At 42.3% G+C, this 22497-nt stretch overlaps 1 protein-coding gene across 1 annotated transcript in view; it reads right to left on the bottom strand.

The window, feature by feature from the left end:
• Nucleotides 1-948: 948 nt before the first annotated feature.
• The window catches only part of Irs1 (insulin receptor substrate 1), a 47523-nt gene continuing 25974 nt past the window's right edge, over nucleotides 949-22497 (bottom strand). Inside the window, exon 2 of the mRNA XM_051153990.1 lies at nucleotides 949-2254. The gene's annotated coding sequence lies outside the window, so the exon portion shown is untranslated. The remainder of the gene's footprint in view (nucleotides 2255-22497) is intronic.

Here is a 22497-nt window from a genome sequence, read left to right as displayed (position 1 = left end):
ATTGTCCAGCCTGTTCATTTCTGTTCTCGCCCCAAATGTCAATAACTCCACACGCAGAGGTATGTAGTCATAGATATTTGAAGTCCAGGCTCCTTGAAAGCTATAGCTTTACAGGCAAATGGCTGGGGCTGACTTTGTTCACTGGTCTCTCTTTAGTTCCCCAAGGGAAGAGAGCAAGAGGCTTGCTTTCTTCTTACCTTAGCAACAGATTGAATCAGAATGCTTAAAAAAAAAAAAAATACAAAGTTACTTTGGCAATGAAAGTCTCTTCTTGTACATTTGTAAAAGACCATCACATCAGCTTTTCAAAGCCAGTGGGGTTTTCTACTGATGGCAAATGATGTCATTCAGTGAGTTCCTTGAAAACAATGTATTCGTATGACTAGAGTCCTATTTACCTTAGAAATTGATGAGCATGCAAACGATGAAGATCTGCAACAGTGAACATTATACAGCAGTCTGTGAGGTACACGCCATCTGACTGACTGCATACTAACCCCAACCTCAGCAGTTGGGGGTCTATTTATGTCTTTGAAGAGAGCAAGGAGTCCCCAACCTGCTGATCAGGGCAATAGGCACTGCAGTGCCTTCCAACCCTTGCTCCTTTCTCAAAGCCCTGCCCAGGCAGCTCAACCTTTCCCAGAAGTACAGTGTTCTTTCTCCCTGCAGCAGGGCTAAGTTCACAGGGACTCAGTGGGAGCCTGATCACTGTGTTAATCCACTGTACTTTCAGGAAATCTCATTAAAAGACAATTTATAATTCTGGAGGACACCTCTTCAGGTATATCCGTTGCCATTTCTATTTGATACATCAAAAATTCCAAGACGTGGATTTTCCAAACAAGGAAAAGATTAACATTTTCAGTGCTGGCTAGATGTTTCAATGGCAGGTCACTGGGTTTTTTTGTTTGTTTGTTTGTTTGTTTGTTTGTTTTAAATGTGCTTCTGTAAACTGTATTTTATTAGCTAACCACTAAGAGGCCAGCAAACCCCAGGGCAAATGGGCCAATTGCGTTCATTTAAAACAGACATAACATAGAAGCTCTCAGAACACAAGAGATAGGCGTCTCAAGGAACACAGAGCCCTGGTCATGACTTTTTAAAAAAAATCTGGAATTTCAATTTCCAGCTAGCAAGAATGCACTTGTCTTAACAGCCTTCTCAAGACAATGAATGAAATGAAACATGATGTGTACACAGAAGAAAAGAATGAGGTGGGAGCAAAAGGCTTATAGAAGTGGGGAGGGGAGAACAGTGTCTAGTTTATTATGAACAGAAAGACATTTCCAGAATTTATAAACACCCACATTCCTCATTCCAAAGAAAGCCTTTAACTGGAGGGAATCACCCATGTTTCCTTCTCTCTACAGTATGTACAGTGGAAGCCTCGGCTTTCCTTTCTTTGCAGTTTTGCTTCCGTTCACTTATGAATTCTAAGCCAACACTTGAAAACACCCCAGTAGAATACATCCTCCTTCCGTTTGGAAAAAAAAATACAAAACTAAGATTAATTCTTAAAAGGAACTCAGCTCAACATCAAGTTTATATTACAAGAGACAGTATCAGCAGATACATGATACAGTCCAGAACCTTCTATGGCACTATGATTCTTATTATATTATTTTTCTGATTTAGAACCTTAAAACAAGGACCATACCCTAGTCTACTCTTTTTTAGCCTCGTTTTAAGCATTTGCTCCACTCTTTACAACAGAACACTGAGTACCTCAGTCCCACATCCAAAAAGAAGATGTGCTGTAAGGAAAGTTACATTTTCATTTAAAAAAAAAAAATTACACATATAAATCAAAACCTATGTTAAATATTTAATACTCTCTCCACCCATCGTGAACAGCTCCATGTGAGATAATTTTCAGCGGTGCTTCATGGAACACAGTTTCAGAGTAGATGGACCAGATGTTGCAAAGGCGATGAGAGTAAACCCATTCTCCTGCAGCAAAGGGGGGAGGGGCGGTGCACACCAGCGCAACTTGGCTAGCGAAGTCCTTAAAGTTCAAGATGAAGTCTACACAGATTCATTGTTCTGGTGTCACAGTGCTTTCTTGTTGCTTGGCACAATACAGAACGTGCAGTTCAGTCAATGGACTCCTGAGGATTGTACAAAGTAAACAAATGCATCGTACCATCTACTGAGGAGGAAGACGTGAGGTCCTGGTTGTGAATCGTGAAATAGTTCGAGTCTGGGTACCCATGAGTTAAAAGGAGGATTTGCTGAGGTCATTTAGGTCTTCATTCTGGAAGGAAAATGGGGGTAGATTGTCAGCACAGACATCTGGAAATATGTTTTCAATCACAATGTGGGGAGCTCACCCCTTTCAGAAGAGAGGCTGTGTGAGAGCAACTAACATTGTAGGCACAAGTGGTACTGTGTACCTACCTGAAACCAAAACACTGTACTTAACCTTTCAAAATGCAAGTGTTTATAGTAATCACAAACTAAAAGCAGTCACTACCAAAGCAGCAAACACATCAATGTGGCCCACACATTTCAGAGTTTTGGCAACAAATAAATATACAGTTCTTTGAGGTTACAATTGAAACAAAAAATATCTACATTCTAGTTCTCATTTGAAATATTATAAAACACAAGGAATAGCTAGAGCCTACAATTATGCTTCTAATTTAGGTGTTATAGAAATTTATTTAGGGAAAAACATTACATTTCTTCTCTGCATTTCAACAAAGCTGACTACACCAGGGCACCGCCTTTAATTTTCCTTCAGGAAACCCCTGAAAGCATTTCTTGCTCTCAAGCTGTACACCAGATAGTCCTTCAGAAGTACCTATTTTTATGCACTCAGAACTCAATCTATACATATCAATATGTAGACCGTGCCCCAAACAGCCTGCCCCTCAGTGGAGTTGATTGCCATAAATACCTGGGGAATGAGTAAATGGGTACATTAAATGTCATGGAGTCTACCAAGTGGAATTATGCTGCAGTTTTGCCTTCTAGCAGTTCCAGAGAGGCAGACAAGTTTTACTCATAAATTGATAGAATGTGAAACATACAGGTGAATTTCACAGCAGGTGCACAGAGGGAAAATTCTAGATGCACAAAGGAGGGAAGAGTGCTTTTAGCTAAGACCATTAGGTAAGTACCTTACTGACACATTTGGCTGTGTTTGGAAGAAATGGGATAATCCGGGGATGTGGAAAGACGGATTGTCACCCTGGAGTTTGTACAAGGCTTCCCACATAGCAGGCACTTAATGTGAGCCGAACAAAGGGCAGGCACGCCACAGACTTGCCATCGAAGACATGACAGAACAAGACTCCAGACAGTAAGAGACCAGCGATGGGTAGGCCATAAGAAAGATGCATTTGTATAGGATTGCCAAAGACCTTACAGGGCATACGGAGTTAAATATACAAATCTAGGGCAGGTACATGGTGAAAACTTCAACGGACAGCCCAGCAGGTCTTTATCTAACTCCATGGCTAACAAAGGCAATGCTCTCAGATAAGATCATGGACAGGTGAAATGCAGGGAGGGCAGTGGTTTCTAAAATTCACAGGTGTAAGTGCTGAGCAACACACCTTGTCTTTTCTCTTTCCCTCTGCTCTCCCTAGTTTTGTGTTTGAGACTGTCTCTTGCTATGTAGTCCAAGGATGTCCTTGAACTCATGACCTTTCTGCCTCATCCTTTCCAGTGTTGGGATTAGAGAAGGTGGTGTACCAACAAGGCTGGCCTCTACCTCCTTTTGAGATCTACTATTTACATATGGGTTTCAGATAAGTCAAAGTTTACCAAAGAAAGACTCTAATTTTAGGAGATTTCTACTTATTTTAAAACATTAGTTCTGCCTCTAAAAGACAAGCTACTTTTTTTTTTCTAACTTACTAACACAGACTCAGAGATGCCATAGCAAAAACAAACAAAAGTGTTCTGGGTTTCTCACTTTAACTGAGATGAGACGGAACTTACTTCAGGAGGAGAAAGGGTCAGGCCATCCTTTCAACAGCCCCAGCTGGGCTGTGAAACTCACCAGCGAAGCTCCAGGCTTCTCACTTTTAACTTTTCCTGAACTCCTCTTTGAATATCGAGACACCTAGACAACGCTTCACAGCTCTGGACCTAAAATCAGTCAGGTGGGCCACACCGTATTAAACAATGTGTGACAAAAAAACCTGCCAAATGTACAATGCAGAGCGGGTGGCGGAGTGAAGGGCATAGCATGTTTTTCATTTCATATCTGGCTCTCCTCCAGCAGAGCTGAACGAACAGCTCAGGACGGGAACAAACTGTACCCAGGTTTTATCATCACACGTGCCAAGCTGCATAGGTGTACAAGGCAGAGACTAGAGAACCCTTGGAGGGGAGACGAAAATATGGCCCCGCTGTGTGCTTAAATACATTGCTTTGCATGACCAGGTGCCACCCTTGTAATTTTGCATAAGCATGTTCAAAAAGCAGGAAATAGAAAAAAAAAAGTAGAACATACACCTTCATCAAATGCCTTTCTTCCAGACGCTTAGCATGTTGCTTTTTAAAAGTTTCTCATGTAAATCCTTGCCAACACACACACTTCGGCCACAAGCATCACTTATTGTGTCAAACTGGCCAAGACTGAGCTGGCAAGACTGGGTTTCGTGGTCTTAAATGGCAAAGGGTAACCAACCAGGCCAAACCAGTGCTTTAATGGAGCTGCTTAAATAGCACTTGTGCCCGGTGCCAGTCACATGGAGAGAGCTGATGAAAATAACAAGGTTGCTGGCCAGGCCTTCAGGAGCACAGAGTTGCCAGGGAGAAAATCCAGGATGAAGTGCCAACATGTGAGAGGCCATCTCGCTCCAATTCCTCCTTTGTCCCCGCAAAAGACCTTCTGGCAGGGCTGGTGACTTCAGGAGACCACCAACGAAGAAAGGCAAGCTTTATTAAAAGGGGGAAAAATTGAAATCTACTAAGGAGGCAATCAAGCCTTTTGGTTCCTCTGTGACCTACTGGGGTGACCGCTGCCCTCACTGTGGGTTCCTCTGTCCTCAGCTTCCATGAGGCGTTGGAAACGTCTCAAAATGACGAAGGATTAAAAAGAGAAATTAAACAAACATGTTCAGTTCTTAATAAGTAAAGGTGTGCCGTCAATAATAAATTTAAATAAAATTCAAAAATAAAGTGAAACTAAAGAGAAGAATCAAGGGTTAAACGATGACTAGGTGCTCTTCCTGTGGGACCCAGTTTGACTCCTAGCACCAACATGGTAGTTCAAAACCATCTGTAACTCCAATCCCAGGACATCCAGCACCCTCTTTTGGCCTCTGTGGGCACCAGGAATGCATACAGCACACAATCATGCAGGCAAAAACACTCAAGAACATAAAATAAAATTAATTTAAAACTTTTGCATTCTTTCAGTTAATTAGGGGAGAGGACGATCATAAAGCAAAGGGTATCAATGGTATAAGAGTGACCCTGGAGATCGGAAAATCAAAATGCCTTCAATGTTTCTGTCACTACTGTATATTATTACAATGAATAACTTTTGTCAACTTGACAGATCTAGAATCACCAAGGAGAGAAACATCTGGGAATGCTGCTGAGAAGCCTTCTGGATTAGGCTAACGGAGGTAGGAAGACCCACCCTAAATGTGGACTTGGAATCCAAGAGTGAATGAAAAAGATAAAGAGAGCTGAGTGGCAGGATCCATCCCTCTCCGCCAAAGGACTGAGGAGGTCACATGACCAGCTCCTGCCTCCATAACTTCCTCACCAACATCCTCTATATCCCTGAATCGTGACCCTAAATAAAACTTCCTATCCGTAAGCTGCTTTTGTCACAGCAATGAAATAAGTAATATGTATGTGGACATATATGTCAGAATCAAAGCAGGAAGACTTGGAAAAATTCCTCTCTAGTACATAAGTGCCATGGGGCAGGAAGTCTTTCATGCTCACCGGGGGTAGGGGGTGGGGGTGGGGTTGTGCCAATGGCATATTCTCTCTTACAGGAATTACATTCCTGTTCTGAGGTTTATATTGTAACATCGCTGTCACTTTTTGGTTTATTTTGTTTGTAATGGTCAGAATACAGGACACAGAATTTCTAAGTCTGGCTTGGATACAAACCAGTGGACTTAAATTACATCATGGCTTCCTTTACAATGTGGTGTAGAGAGAGTAAAAAGTGTTTGCAACACAGTTTCTGTAATTGGACAAAAGGGAAGGAGGCAGACCTATTGCTACAACCTTTCTTTTGCCCTTAAACACTAAAGAAGTTTCTCATGCCTGCTCTGTCCCTGGAGTCTGATTGCTCCAAGAAAGCAAAAACCGTGGCTGCCTGTGTCAGTGAGTGTCCGGATACCCAGTAGTTTCCCAATCGTCATCAGATTTTCCATAACAACGTGAGAACAGGGCCCAGAACAGACATTCACACAGACAGCCCTGGATCTGCAGGGGACTGAGGTAACAATCGTTACAACGACTGACATCACTTTTGGCAGCTGGAGAAAAAGGAAAAACCTCTGTTTAATCTATTTTCTGATTGCTACAAATGTGAGCCGGAGGCCCCGGTACGATGGTTGTGGTTGGCTTTATGGAAGATCTTGGTAATGCAAGAAATGGCTATGGAACCCAACAAGAAGGTCATAAAGGAACCGCAGGGTAGCTCAGCAGTGTGGTCTGATTCCCACCCCGTACGTGGTTTAAACTGGTCTACCCAGAAACAATGACACACTCCCAACAGTTCCTGGGAAGTTAGTGTTAGGACAAGACTTTCTTTCCCCACTATGCAGCTCTAACTAACATCTCCAGGAAACCCTCAGGTCAAGTGTCAGGGAAGAAGTTTGTTTGACCTATCTCCCTTCTTCTTTGGGGGAGACTTTGGGGCAGGGAGGAGCATGCTGTAGAGAATCTGGTCTGTGAAATTAAGTGAACCATTCCAAAAAAGGGGGGGTCTAACTAATAAAAGAACACTTTCAGAAACTCATTGAAAATACCTAAGAATATGGCATTATTTCCAAATGCACTAAACCCCACTGAAGTCACTGATCTCAAGTTAAAAACTCTTAAGGAAATACAACTTGCAAAAGTTTTTGGAGTATTAGGCTAAATTTTAAACAAGAAAACCCCTAATCACTATTCAGCCTTTTGGCTAAGATCAAATGTAAACAAAAGAATAAGGAAAGTTAGAAAAACATGCCACCCACCTTCAACCACATAAGTCCAAAGCTAAGGCTCCTATGGAACAGGTTGTATCAAAAATAAGCTGCAGACACCCCTCACAATAAAGTAGTAATGTGTGCTTCTTCTGTATTCTAGATTCATTTCTACTGCTGTGGTAAAACACCAACAAGCAACTTAGAGGAGAAAGGGCCTTATTTGGCTTACAGTTCCATGCAACAGTCCATCATTGAGGGGAAATGAAGGCAGGCACTTGAAGCAAGCCACATTACATCCACAGTCAAGAAAGAAACAGAGGCAGGTGTCCTAGCTTGCCTGCTCTCAACCAGCATCTCATTTCTCAAGGACTCCCTGCCTAGGGAATGGTACTGCCCACAATGGGCGGGGTCTTCCAGCATCAATTAACAATAAAGACAATACTCAGAGACATGGCCACAGGCCAGCTGGATCTAGAGAATTCACTCTCTTCCCAAGTGACTCTAGGTGGGGTCAAGTTGACAGTTAGTATTAACTAATACACCCTGGATTGCCACTCCTCCAGTGATGGATAAGTAGCCTATATCAGAACGCATTCTAAAACGTATTTTGGGAAAGCCAAGTTGCAAACGGTTACTCTGAGAATGAAAATTGAGCTATCACAGAGCTCTAATGCTTTTTAGTAGCTGGTCATTTTGTCTAACTCCAAACTCGTTCACAAATTCAATTGTGAATGGAAACTAAGGCAAGTTCTATGACCTCCTCTCTAGTTCTCTGCTCTGTACTTTTAGGCAAGTTACTCCCATTCCTGGAGTTTAATATTTTCAACTACAACATGGAATAACAACAACCACTGTGTAGGATTGTCATGGAGATCTACTGAGGTGATACATGAAATTCTCTCATTATGCATGCCATAGAGGTTCTTTCATTATGCATGCCATAGAGGTCTGGAACCTGTGGTTCTTTTGTAACTCCTGACTTAAGAACTAGGAATCTTTGGCACTCAGATATCCTCCTGATACCTGAAAATAAACCAGCTGAGACTAGCTTATGGAACTAGCGAGCACAAATGGGGCCACAGGCCACACTGCGGCCACAGGCTGGATACAGCTTAGGAGGAGACATTGCAGGTATGGTGGAGGAGAGACGGCATGGGGAATAACAGAACAGAAAAGAAAGGGGTAGATGGCAGTGGGGAAGCTCACAATACACCGTGTGGTATGCTTTTATATAGGACCAGGGCACAGCAGGAGTTAAAAATAGCAAGACAATATACTCATTTGAGGTCTTAAATGAATGCCATCTCTGGAAAATGCCATGAAAAGGCCACTTCTGCTGCTTGAAGAAATTAGAAGCTGGAAGGCCTCTCACCCCTTTCTAAGTCTGATAATAAAACCGTTCACAAAGAAACTACTCGGACACACGTTAGAGGGGTGCTCACCGTGGTGTTCCTAGTACGTTGTTTCTAGTTGCTAAAGGGTATGCATCATTGTGGGGGAGGGGCTGGGTGGCTTAGGTTCCTAAATTCCTTCCTCCAATCTCTCATCTGCAAGGACTAAACAGGATAGTAACCTGACCAGTCAGGGCTGCCTGAGCAACCTGAAAAGCTGAAGTGGATGCCAGATGCAATCAAGTCTAACCAATGGCAGGCAGCGGGAAAAGTAAGGGGGAAAGTTTTGAAAGATAATCTGAGAGGAGTTGATGATGCACACATGGCTGCCTGCAACTCTCTGGCCTTTGAAGAAGACTCTCCTGTGGATTCCTGACTGAAGGCAAACAGCTCTTCATTGTCTCACACAAAGAAGCAAAATCCTCTCCCGTGGCATGGGGAGTGACCTTTCACTTGCTAACCCCAAAGGTCATGCACCTTTTGTTTTAATCTTTCAAGGCTCACTTCCACTTGACTCTAGACACTCCAACCCCCACCCCCAATGTGTGTGTGTGTGTGTGTGTGTGTGTGTGTCACATGTACATGTATGTGTAGGCCAGAGATCAACTTTCTGCCATTCCTCAGGCACCCCATGTCCTTTGTGGTTTTTGGAGACAGCCTTTCTCTATATCCTGAGATTTGTCAAGCAGGCTACGCTGGCTAGCCAGGGAGCCCGTGGGATCCACCTGTCTCTACCTTCCCGGCACTGGGATGCTAAGCCTGTGGTCTTAGTGCAGCACTGTCACATTGACTGGCTCTTGGGATTGAATTTAGGTTCTGAAGTTTGCAAAGACAAGCACCTTATTGACCTAGCTGTTGCCCAGGCCCTTGTTCTTTCTAACTTGGAGAAGTCCTTGGCCTGGAAGCCAGCTCCTGGCTACGTTTGGAGTTGTAGTAAGTTGCAGTGGTGAACTGAGCCAAAAGCTCCCTGGGGACTGTTGTACCCAATTCTGAGTAAGTAGGTGGTGACCACTCTTAACCAAGGCATTGTTATACCAGCCATATCAGTGTATTACAGACAAATTGTGGCCTCCTTTATATTCGTCAGGTGCTGCTATTAGGAAATTAGGGGCCCTGGGATTGTCACTAAATCACGAAGGCAAAGGAAGAATGGCACCTATACAAGACATAAGAGTTTGCTATCTATTGTGTCCTGAAGGCCACCAGCAAACCAGGAAGAAGGGCTCAAGAGACAAGAGATCAGGAATCTCTTGATCTTGACGTCTCCAGGCTCCAGAATTGTGACAGGTACGCATGTCTTGTTTAGCCACTGTTACGGTTTGAATAGGGAATATTCTCCACAGGCTGGCATTTGGACCCTCGCTCTCAAGACGGTGACAGTATGTTGGGAGGTTATAGTGTCTTAGGAAGTAAGTCTATCTGGAAGGAGTGGTCAATAGGAGAAGAGCCTTGGGGGTGTTAGTCTGACCCCATTCCTGCATGTGTCTCTGTGCTTCCTGACTACTGACCCATTCTGACTACCGTCACAGTGTAACCAGCCACTCATCCCTGTCCACTGCCACAGTCATGAGCCACTTCTGCCACCTTGCCTTCTTCACCATGATGGACCCCGGAGCCATAAATCAGATTAAATTTGACTTCCCTTATTTCTTTCAGGTGATCTGTCATAGTGATTAGATGAGTGACTATTGTACAGCCACCTGCTCTATTCTGTGACCTTAGCTAGAAGGCCTCAAGCTAAGAGAGCAACTCACAGTGACAGGAAAGAGAAGCGTGGTCACCTTCAAGATCACTGATGTCCACACAAGGGGGCATCTGTACTTCAGCTCCAACATGCACTTGAGACTGATGCCATCTCTCTGGAAATAGACACCTTCTTGTCCCCAAGCCTTTTGCTTGATATCTAGACCAGTGTTCTCAGATAGGGTTGGTGGGAAGAATTCTATCTCATGGGGGACATGTGGTAACAGACACTTCTGGTCATCTTCAATTCAGGGTATCTAGAGTAGCGGGAGTGCTATGAATGTCTCATGGGTAGAGGATACAACTGCTGCTAAATGCCCCACCATAGACAGACCAGTCAACTGCACAAAGAACTATCTAGCACCAAAATGTCAACACTGCTGGAGAAATTATGCCCTGGGGCTGAAGCCTTCAGCTGAAGAATGGGGTCAAAATGGGCTGGCTGCTTGCAGGACTTGTGAGGCTCTTGCCTTGACATTTCTTATTCTGAGAACTTCCTACTTTTAGAACCTGCCACGGTCACGGCACTTTAGAGTCTCAAAACACCTCTCTGCGTATCTAGACCCTTTTCAGAGTTAGTAAGCTTGCTTACATCTTCGCTTGAGATGTGTCCTGTTTCCTCAATCATGGGGTTTTTTTCCCCCTAGAAGACAGCTAGTTAATCCAATTAGTCTAAATTCACGATTCCCTTCTCTTCCTCTACAGAAACTTCTGGATGCAATTCACAACGAGTTATTTTCCTAACAAGTTGGGGCAGAGTGAGAAAGCTTTTTTTTTTTACCGAGGGCTGTGGAATACAACAGGAATGTGACCCTCCTGCAAGACACCTTCTGTGTGAGCCATAGCTATTGACTGCTCCACAAGACCCCCACTTACTAGTGGGACTTCAGACCGCTGGTTAGTCTCAATAAACTGTGATTTCCTAGTGAAAGTGTGGACCTAACTGCAGATCAAGTCGCACAGAGCTTGACGATTTAGCAATGAGAGCACATAATTTATTAGCATGGGGGTACTAGAAACCATCACAGAGAGTGGGGTCGGTGAAAAGGGGAATGAGATGGGGAGGGACAGTTATTTGAAAAGAACTTCTGCTTTGCAGTTTCCCACGTTTGCAGAATGGGGAGGCCTCCTCTAAAAATCACAACATCAAAACAGTCGCACACACCATATGATAACAGACCTCGATTTCCTTTATCATTTCATCAGTGGGTATGAAGGCCCTTCTTGCCTCGCCTTGAGCCTGCCACGGGCGTCACTGAACCATTATTCGGAATGCACTGTCCTTAAACTAAAGGAGATATTCTAAAGCACTCATTTTAGAACTAATATTTCTCTGCATCATTATCCAGAAGACAAAATCATGTCTAGGCACTGTGGACTCCTACTGTGCTCCAACTGTGTCGTGAAATAGAATCTCTTGAGGGTGGAAATAAGCTTGCAGTGGGTTAATACCCTTGCTAGTCTGGTTTTTATTTTTTTTAATGTTTCTCGTATAGCTAACCATTTAACTGTGCTTTTTGTCTAAACAAGAATATTACAGGAAAATCTTTAGGTACAGATTCACTTATCCTAAGGTCCATGCCATTTGATTAAGTTTAAATTATTTCAGCTAAAGTAAAGGTAACAGACTTCAAATTTTGAGAAAGAGATCTCCTCAGCGGGCAGTAATTGAAGGCAGGGATTTGTTTGAGGTGTGGCTAATGAATAGTTATTCGACTGGCCTATAAGAGGCCCTATTGCTTGATTCTCAGCAGTCCTCCCCCACCATCAAGTGTCATTTCAATTTAATAGTATTCTTAAAAATATTACAAATTCAGCCGGCTTGTGAATGCTACAAACCATGCATCCCAATTAAGAAAATAAAGCACTTTTAATACTGATGACGATTGTTTTCAAATTACACTTGTATCTTACTCCCTCCCATCCTGGAAAGTGGGTCAAAAGGTAACCCAGCCCTGCCCATAAACACATATAAAGCAATTTAGGGTCTCCATCCACGTTAAACGCTGCAGCGAGCAGTTACACGCAAGTTATATTGAAGATCGTAGTGTACAATATTTCATTTAATCCTTACAACAGCACTGAGATTATACTGTTGCTCTTGTTTTTAAAACAAGTAAAAGAAGGATTAGAAAAAGTGAGCAAGAATCCTCAAGATCTCGCTGCCTGGATCTAGGGCGGCTGGAATGCAAATCCCATGCTTTTAGCCACACACTCATAGACAATGCTATAAAAAGCATGGGTGGAAGTATTGTTAAACCTTTCATCTAAATAAAGTCCACTGCAATATACAAAGTTATTTTTATAAAAGGAAACCAAGGGTACGCTTTGTGTTTACAGAGGGTAATGAGAAATGACATGCTGAAAGGCCACACTGATAAACAGCAACTAAAACAACAGTCCACCTCAGAGGCACCTACATATCAGAAATACCTTCCCTGCTGGAAAGCGGCTGCAAAAGAGATTGCCATCAGTGAGGAGGCATGCTTTTATCCCTTCTTTTGTGTTCTCCCTGGGCAGTGGGGGAGAAACACTGACAACACACACACCCCACCCCGCATTTCTGGTAGAGTCTAGACAGTGGCAGACACCAGATGCCAACAAACACAAGGAGGCTCAAAGGGACTGCCAGTTGTGGCCCCTATAAGATAGAATCCTTTTCCCTCTAAGTGGTCCAGCTATGCTGCCCTAGTGCTTCTGGTTAAGACCTAGGGGACTTGGGGATATTTTTTTGCTTGTTTGTTGTTGTTGTTGGTTTGTTTTGGGTTTTTTGGTTTTGTTTGTTTGTTTGTTTGAGAGACAGGGTTTCTCTGCGCAGCCTTGGCTGTCCTGGACTCACTTTGTAGACCAGGCTGGCCTCGAACTCACAGTGATCCACCTGCCTCTGCCTCCCGAGTGCCTAAAGGGATTAAAGGCAGTGCGCCACCATGCCCAGCATCGGGGATATTTTTATCCAGTAGTTTTCCTTCAGTCCTTCTCTCCTTTATTTAGAAAGCTATATAAAAAGCAGAAAAACTATACTTATATAGTGACGAACCATACTCTACAATAGGTAAATAAAAGCCCTTTGCCGTTAAGAGGCCACAAAGGAACATAAGATTAAAAAGTAAACTATAAACAGCTGCATCTCTCCTGCCGGTTGTTTATATTCTTAGACATCCAGTTTTTAAAAATACTCCCTGTGTAGATCAAAACATGCTGTGCCTGAAGCAGAGGAAAACAGTGACGTTGGCTTTAAACCACTACACGGTTTACACATATAAACAGGGCCAAGTTTATACATAGTCGGCAGCAACTGAACTGAATGGCTCAAATGGAGGAGGCCTATAATTAAGTGTGCTAGTCATCTCCTTCTGCAGAAAAGTTAAAAAAAATTACCTACGACGCTGTTAAAATAATGATGTCATAAATTCTATCCTCCAACAGATAACAGAAGAGGCTTTTTTTTTTTTTTTTTTTTTTTTTTTTTTTCAGGTCTAAGGTGTGAGTGAGGGCTGGGACTGTGACTCAGTTGTTTAGCATGCACGAGGTCCCAAGGTTGATCCTTAGTACCATGTAAATGGGACCTAGTAGTGCATGCCTGTAATCCCAGCACTAAGGTGGGAATGAGAGAATTAGAAACTCAGAGCCATTCTCAGCAACTCAAGCTTGAGGCCAGGCTGGCTGGAAAGCCTGTTGCAAGGGCGGGGTGACGTGGGTGAGACACACCATCTTCTCACCCCGTCCCTCTTCCCTGTTCTTGCCCTCAACTCTTCTTCCTTTCACTTTAATATATTATTTCAACTAGTACCACCCACAAATACAGCTTGTCCCGCTGCAGACGATCAGGTTTAGAAAACTGGGTGGCCTCCCACCAACAACCTCTTTCCTTGTTGTTAGAATTCTTGTCTTTGAGCATCAGAACACTAATCTGACAAGAAAGCTGCTCTCGGGAGGCCAGGGAAATGAGTCAACACCGTAAGGCGTTTGGTACACAAACATGAAACCCTGAGTTTGGATCTCCAAGGCCTGGTAAAGCAGTGTAGCACTGTGCACCTGCAATTTCAGCACTGGGGAGGCAGAGGCAGGAGGATCCCTAGGACTTGCTGGCCAGCCAGAGTCAATAAACATCCTGTTCAGTGAGAGATCCTGCCTGAAAAAGCAAGATAGAGCCTCATAAAGAAAAATAACCAATAGCCATGGGTCCTCCACACTCACTGGCATATATTACGTATTACACGCTTTAGGCTAGAAAATTTATTTAAAAATAAAGTTTACAGAAAAAGCTATGCTTTCATTGAAAACACCATGCTTGGTTTATTTTTAAATTCCTCAAGTGGCTTAAGAAAGAAAAGAACAGATCAATAATTTTTACACTGACATAATATTTAGATGTCAAGAGAATTACTTGTTGCTCTGGGTCTGAGGAAAATGGAAAATAGAAAGAAAATAGGCCGGTACAGGGGTGCAGTGGTCTAGGTATATCTAAGGTAAGCTCACATATTACCTGGCACACCTCATCCTCTACTTTCTTTCTCCCTCTCCCTTCCCCTCAACTTTTCTTTTTCCTTTCACTTTAATACATTCTTTCAACTTCCCTAGGTTTTCACCAACATAGTTTGAGTTCCACCATCCTCCCTGTTTCTAATTCATACATGAGGTCTCTCTTCTTTCTCCCTCCATGGCACTGGTGAACAAATGCCTTATAGATAAAAGATTTTGTTGTTGAAGAGATCATCTAAAATAATTCTCAGAAAAGTAGAAGAAATGTAAAACTATTTTTTTACTTTTGTTGTTGTTGCTGATGAACATAAAAACCAATGCTTCCATCAGCTTTCTGTCAAAACCAAACGCTCCAGTCCTTTTAAAAGGAAAAACTTAACCAATATCTTTTCTTTCAAGGTTTTAAAGAAAATACTATCTTACCTTTGAACCTAAATGCTTTCTCAGTTTTACAGTTGTCTTCATTTGGAACCTGTGAAGGGTAAAAGTCTTCGTAGGAATGTTCTGACTTGTTGCAAATTTCACATATTAAGTTACTGGGCTTTGATATCACACAGAAATAACTCAAGCCAATCAGACTATGACTTTGGCCTCTAAGAGTCTGGGATGATATACAGCATTTTCTAAGACATACATCTAAATTCTATTCCAGTGTAAAAGTAAAATTGAAACATAAAGGGCCTAGTGATGGGGAGGTAGTGGAGAGGGCTGAGATGAATTGATCAGACACAAATGCTTAAAACCTCCTAAATCCAGTCATAGACTTCTAAAATAGACAAAAAAAAAAAAAAAAAAAAAAAAAAAAAAGAACATTTTAAGGCTTGACAGACAACATACCAATGTTATCTTTGAAGAGGTTTTATAAGATCCTCTAACAAAAATGTTCCTTCCACATCACAAATGATTTCATCTAGATATTGTGGGATAAGACATGCCCTGCAATTATACATTCCCTTTGGTCTGTGACAAAGTATGACTTAAGACGCCCAATGAAGTACAATTTTTAAAAAATAAAAAGCCCCACAGTCCAAAACAGCAGTTTTGGAGGGGAATTATGCAGGCTCAGAGCATAAATAAATATTACAACTACCAAGTAATATTTGTTAGGTACCCACGTGGGTTCTGAAAGATGGTTCCAAATGCCAACGGATGTAACGGACATACAACTGCTACGTTTTTGCCCTGTGATGCTCATCAGTGGAAAGGTGCTTCCTGCACAATGAAATGTTTTGTTCAGAGAAAAGTGCTAAAGGGGCATTTCAGCAAACAAATCTCTAAACATAGCACTTGCATTTAAAAAAAAGAACATATACGTGCTGGCTTCTGGAACATCAACTTTCAAGGGCTTCAGCTCAGCTCCAACAAAATACGGCTGAACCACAGCAACTGGCAAATGTTCTGAGCCATCAACTACCAAACAGCTGCAGACTCAAGGCACATTCCGAAATCTACTACTTCCTATGGCATGGTAAGTGCTGGCATGGGAGGAAACACTTGTCCTCACTAAAGCCAAGGGAAGCAAACAGGAGCAGTCAGGATCCGAGTAGAGATACACTCTCAAAAGTAGTTTTTAAATGAATAAAGAGTAGGTAGAAACGTGTTTCAAAATTCTAATGAAGACAAATAAACGAAACTTTTTTGGATACAATTTAAAACCTGTACCATCCTTCATAGAAAACTCAGGGACGCTAAAAATCACAATAAAAGTTTAAAAAAAAAAAAAGGCAGTGAATAATAAAGCCGTGAAAACACAACCAGAACTTTCACCCCCCTAACAGTCTGCTAAAAGGAAAGGCAGGAGGAAGCTCACCTATCCTCCAGACGAGAATTTTAATTCATGTGCACCAATTAATTTTCTTTGGATTATTTTACACTTTTTTTCACAAGACTAAAAATCAATTATAAAACTGAGATTCAATAACTGGCTTTACCAAGAGGTTGCTTGAAATATTATTCCAACAAAAGCCAGCCTTAAGAATCCTCTTTCTAGTTCTTGGTGAGAGTTGAATATACCTAATTAAATTATAAAATGTCGATAAACTACACCTCACAGAGAGCAAATCTGATCCAGTCCACACATCTCTACAAATACCCACAGCCACGCTTTTTTTAACCTCCTAATCTCCTGTGGCTCCATTAGTAAGCCCCTAAAAATGTAACCTGGCATTTACACTCTTGTCCATCTGGAATGTTTCCACGTTGGAGGAAACCCTCGCTCCTCTGCCTCCGCAAAAGTACACAGCTGGCAAAAACTTGCGTACATATGAGGGCAAGCAGTTTTATTCATGCACGCACATGGTCAAACATTTAATCCCCTAGCACCCACTTTTATTCATGTTCAGATAATGCTGGTAAGGACACGTGCTATTTTTTAAAAGCTGACACTCTGTACCATTATCAGATACCGAATGCTGTTTTTTTTTTTGTTGTTGTTGGAAGATACTGCAAGAACAAAGATTCAAAACATGCCATCAAGGCTGTGTGAAGTTCAACGGGCCACCTTCGCCATATCCCATTAGAAGCCTTGGAACCAAATATTGTATAATGCAGAGGCCAATTTGTAAATGTAACCTTGGAAAACCCAGGGCTACACTTTATTCCTTCTCAGGGCAGCACTCCCACACATGCAGTTCAGTAAAGATTCTCCACAGTGCTTCTGGGAAAACCAACCCTATCGTGTCAGGATGTTAGGTTAAACTTAGACACCAAACTGGAATCTAGTATCAAGCTTTACCACCTAACTCACTGTGGGCAGGAATGTGACTACTCAGACAATTCAATTCTTTACTATAGGTTCTAATGAGCAAAATATACTAATAAAATCCAGCCCTCTAGGTATTTGACAACATAATTGCTTTGGAATGCACTTCAGTATTTTAAATCTAACTATTGTAACTGAAGTTTTGACCACACAAGTTCAGGGGACGCTGTGTGTACCTTGTGTGTGTCGATATCAACTATGCCACCAAGTTGTGCCATACACAGACCGTGCAAATTTTGTTTTGGCTTTCGGTTTTGATTTTTGATACGGGGTTTCTCTCTATAGCTCTGGCTGCCCTGGAACTCCCTCTGTAGACCAGGCTGGCCTCAAACTCAGAGATTCACCCACCTCTGCCTCCCCAGTGCTGGGATTAAAGGCGTGCGCCACCAAGCCCAGCTGCAATTACAGATTTTATTTAGCCATTCTATACTAATCTCCAAGAACTGTACCTCACAACCATACTACACGATGGATATTTTTTATGTAATTCTTCCCAGCCACCTTCCCCACTCTAATCAACAGTCACTTGTACTTAAAATGTTTGCTTCTTATTTGACCTTTAACTGAGTAAACCCTATGTGAAATTGCAAAGAATATTTCTCTTCCTCCCAATTAAATTAAATTGTATATGATTTGAGTTCTAAATTTGAACGCTAGAATTTTTTAGATAATAATGTAGATAATAGATTAACTGAAAATTGTAGGTAATTGTAGGTAATAAAGAGAGAATGAGAATGGGGTTACCAACCGAAGAAAATGAAGTTACACAGATCAAAATGATAGGCCTCTGTAGCATCAACTTCTAGAGGTGAATACTAGGACCATTTGCCTGTTGGGCTGCAGTGTCATGGTCTAAATGCTATGTGTAAGATGCTCATAACAAAATACAGGCACATGAAGCTCAAGGAATGTCATCAATCCAGTAGGTAGAACTCCACCATGCAAATTATTTTTTATTAATTCCCACCCGACCGAAGATCTGCTTATGACTACATTTCCCACTTCTTGAATTACATCCCCAACTCTGCCAACTCACCTACAACTTCATCAATTCCTATTTCTTTCTTAGAAAAGGATTTGCTCCAAATCACCTCCCTCTGGACCTCCAGCTGAGTTGAAATGGGAATCAGACATGAGATCACGCCTTTAGATTTCCATTGCCCAGGGAATAGCAAACTCATAATGAACGGCTTTTGTTGTCAGGCCTACTTTGTCTGAGAATGTTCTCTGTCCTACCTTCTCTGGGTATCTGGACCATATACAGCCATCAGGGCCTGGGAGAATTGTTATTAAGAACCTGTGGGAAACAAGCAATTTATGTGGGTTTTCGACAACGTTGGGTAATATCCCTGTGTATCTATGGAAGTTTTCCAAAACAACTTTGTGGTCACTAGCGATCCTCTGTAAATTCCTAAAAGTGAAGGCTCCATGGGGCTTTGCCATCTGCCTGCTCAACAAATGACTCAGAGAACTCTGTAGGTACTCTGTAGAACATGGAGAGGAAAAGGCAAGACCTCCCAAAGACCCTGCTCAGCCACCTCATCAGGATAACTGGTGGTATGTACCTCAAGGGGAAAACCTGGAACCAGACTGGAGCTGTGCTAAAAAATTAGCCCCGTTAGAAATGTGGGCCCAGCGTTTATGCTAAGATGGATTCAATTGGAAAGTTACATTGGAAAATAAAGATGAAAGACATGGGAAATAGCTATGCTATCTTATGCTTAACATGATATAAGTTTTACTGCTGCTCCTCACAGCAGTCCTGGGGGTGAACAAAGTATCAACAAATGACAAATGTTCACTTTTTGGATTATTTTCCCATCATGTTTCACTTTTGATTTCTTGTCTGGTTTTCCTAGGGCAGTCAAAAAGAAGAACATTTCCACAGAACCACTCAAGAGTTTGATCAGTTTTCTTTGTTAGTTTCACAGTGTTCCTTGTTTTCTCAAGAGCCAGAAGCATTAGAGTGGCCACCATCTTTGGGCCTCCCCATTACTTCATCTGACTGTGCTGGTGCTGTACTTGCCACGACTCATGAGACTCATGATTCTCCAATGTCACTTTCGCTTACTAAATTCAGTGTGGCAGGTTTTCAAAATGTACATTTTCACACTGAGTCAAAGGGCCAGGGGAATAGATGCCGTGCGTTAAGCAGAGTGAGCTATGAAGCCAGGAGAGTTTACAGGTGCTTAGTTCATTAGTGAATATTTTTATATCTGCTTCCCTGCTAGATCTTCATCACTGCAGGAGTTCAGATAATGAAGATCACTCTCCCCCTCCCCTACCACCATATGGTAGGATTTGGTTTCATCACCCTCGAGCATGCCTCCCTGAAACTACTACCACCAGCTGTCTACGGCAGTTCAAAGCAGGAATAGTCACCAAATTAGCACCTAAAGACAGAGCCACTGAAAGTTAATTCAACCAACATTATTTTCCAGGGAATAGTGGATATCAGGATTTGAGAAAGAGAGAGAGAGAGAGAGAGAGAGAGAGAGAGAGAGAGAGAGAGAGAGAGACAGAGAGAGAGACAGAGAGAGATACAGAGGGATGCAGAGAAAGGGAGGCAGAAAGAAAGAGAGAGGGGGCCAGTAACAGTTAAAGCAAACCCATTATACCTAATTGGTGCTACATATTTCTTCTGAGGGCTTAAAATATTTAAAAGAAAAAAAAAAGCTTTGAAATGTAGGTGTTGAAGCAGCCTATTATCCAGCACACGGGAAGATTAAAGGATTAAAATGAACTACCACTGTACTTCCTAAAACATAATGAGCCTTCTACACGGTGCCAGTCAACTGGTAGCCAGGTGTTATCAGTGAGGCTAAGTTTGGATCTCATAACCTAACAACCACGTCCAATAAAAACGAGTGCTGAAGTCCTGGCACACGGTAAAAACAGGCCAGGAAATGAACGGGTCACACCAGGTGACGCGGACTCCAGAACAAAAAGAACGAATTCAGGAGACAGTAAAAAACTGGATCAAATTATTTATAGCAGGAAATTTTTTTTGGAGGATTAAAACAAAGGTCTGACCTCAGAAGGAAAGACCTGGCTATTGTTTGGAGAAGCAGCCCTGAGGAAACCAGAGCAGGTAGGTCTTGTAAGTATGTATCGAGTCACTTCTGAGTGGTGGGGAGCCCAGGGTCCAGGTAGGCTTGGATATAAAACCAAACTCTACTGGCAACTCTCAAGAGGCTTGGGTTGACCAATGGGCATTTCAGGAGCTACAGCAAGACGTTGTTGAAGCCACCCCGAGGATATGCCTGGCTGGTTCTAGGAATGAATCTATGGTAATCTAGGATGGAAAAGGGGGTGGAGGTTTAACTTACATCTAGGAGATCCCAGCACATGGACTGTGCCAACACAAGGACCCAGAGAATAACAGATTCAGCAGAACACCTGGTGGCATAGTGGGTGGTCCTGGCACGTTTGCTAACCTCCTGCATCATAATTTGAACAAACCCCAACTTCCAGTGGTTTCACAGTCTCTCCAAGGCCTGGTTCAAATCTGTTAGTCCACTCCTTCTGTTACTCCTGCTCCTCCAGATGTCCTGGGAAAAGCCAAAACTTCCCACTGCACCCTTCTGCCACTACTATTGCCTCCCGGGGACTGGAGAAGAGTCATGTGTCTCTCTCCTCAGCTTAACCACACACATTTTTCCCCAAACACTGCCTTCTCTCTCAAAAACAGCCCACCCTACCCCTTCTCTCTCCCTTTATAGCATTTGATTTCTTGTGCAGTTCTTTCTGAAACTGTGTTACTTTTGGTATTTATTGATACATACTGACTACATTGAAATAAATAGACTTTATGATATAAGCGATGAAATACTAAATAATAAAGTAGTAGCAATTGGAAAGATTAAAACAAAGCAAACCCGGGGCTGTGAAGATGATTCAGTCAGTAATGAGCTCGCTGTCTGGGACTGACTCGCCAGCACCTATGGAATAAGTACGGCATGACAGTATGGACCTGTAATCCCAGAGCTAAGAGGCCAAACCAAGAAGATGCCATGGGCTCACTGGTCAACTAGCTGAATCTGTGAGGTCCAGGCCAATGAGAGACACTGACTCAAAAAAACCAATGAAACAAACAAACAAATACAAGGTGAAGAACTATAGAAGAAGATGCATGAGGTCAACCTCTGGCTGCTGCTTTTTCTTCTTCTTCTTTTTCTTCTCTTTCTCCTTCTTTTTCTTCTCTTCCTCCTCCTTCTTCTTCCTCCTCCTCTTTTTTGTTTTGGTTTTTCGAGAGAAGGTTTCGAACTTCGAGACTGGTTGCCCTGGACTCACTTTGTAGACCAGGCTGGCCTGGACCTCACAGAGATCCACCCGCCTCTGCCTCCCTGAGTGCTGGGATTAAAGGTGTGTGCCACCATGATGGACTCAACCTTTGACTTCTATAGGTACATAAATAGGCATATGTGTACATGTACATGTGTCCACACACATGCATACACTCATACAACTAGATGTGTGTGTGTGTGTGTGTGTGTTGTAAACAAAAAAATTTACTAAACCTCGGGAGCTACTCAAAAACTTAGTTCTTTGCATACTACAACAGCTACCAAAACAGCAACAAGTATAATTAATTTGCCAACTCTAAAAACCATTTGAAACTAGAACTGTATGTTATAAAAACCAATATGAATGCCCTTGAAATTTTACTAAAATTTCTATTCTCCCTGGGACTCTCTGGAACCCATTCTCCAAAAACAACGATGTAATACACATGACTGCTCAGGGTCAATATGGTTCATGTAACTAAGCTCAGGGTACTTCAGTATTGTTCCATGCAACTGAAGAGACAATGAGCAACAAGTAACTGGTAATGGAATCCTATAATGTCAACATGACAGCTAGCACTGACTAACTCTGGGAGGGCACGGTCCTACTACATGCACTAAATACACACCGATGATGACAGTCCTCAGAGCTCAAACAGAAAAGAGGTATGCCAGACAGCAAAACTGAAAACAAGTAAGGCCACTACCCTTTCCTT

This window comes from Acomys russatus, chromosome 12 (genome assembly GCF_903995435.1).
Source record: "Acomys russatus chromosome 12, mAcoRus1.1, whole genome shotgun sequence".
NCBI classification, from domain to species: Eukaryota; Metazoa; Chordata; class Mammalia; order Rodentia; family Muridae; genus Acomys; species Acomys russatus.
The sequence above is the reverse complement of the archived record's forward strand: the minus strand, read 5'-3'. Positions and strand labels throughout refer to the sequence as shown.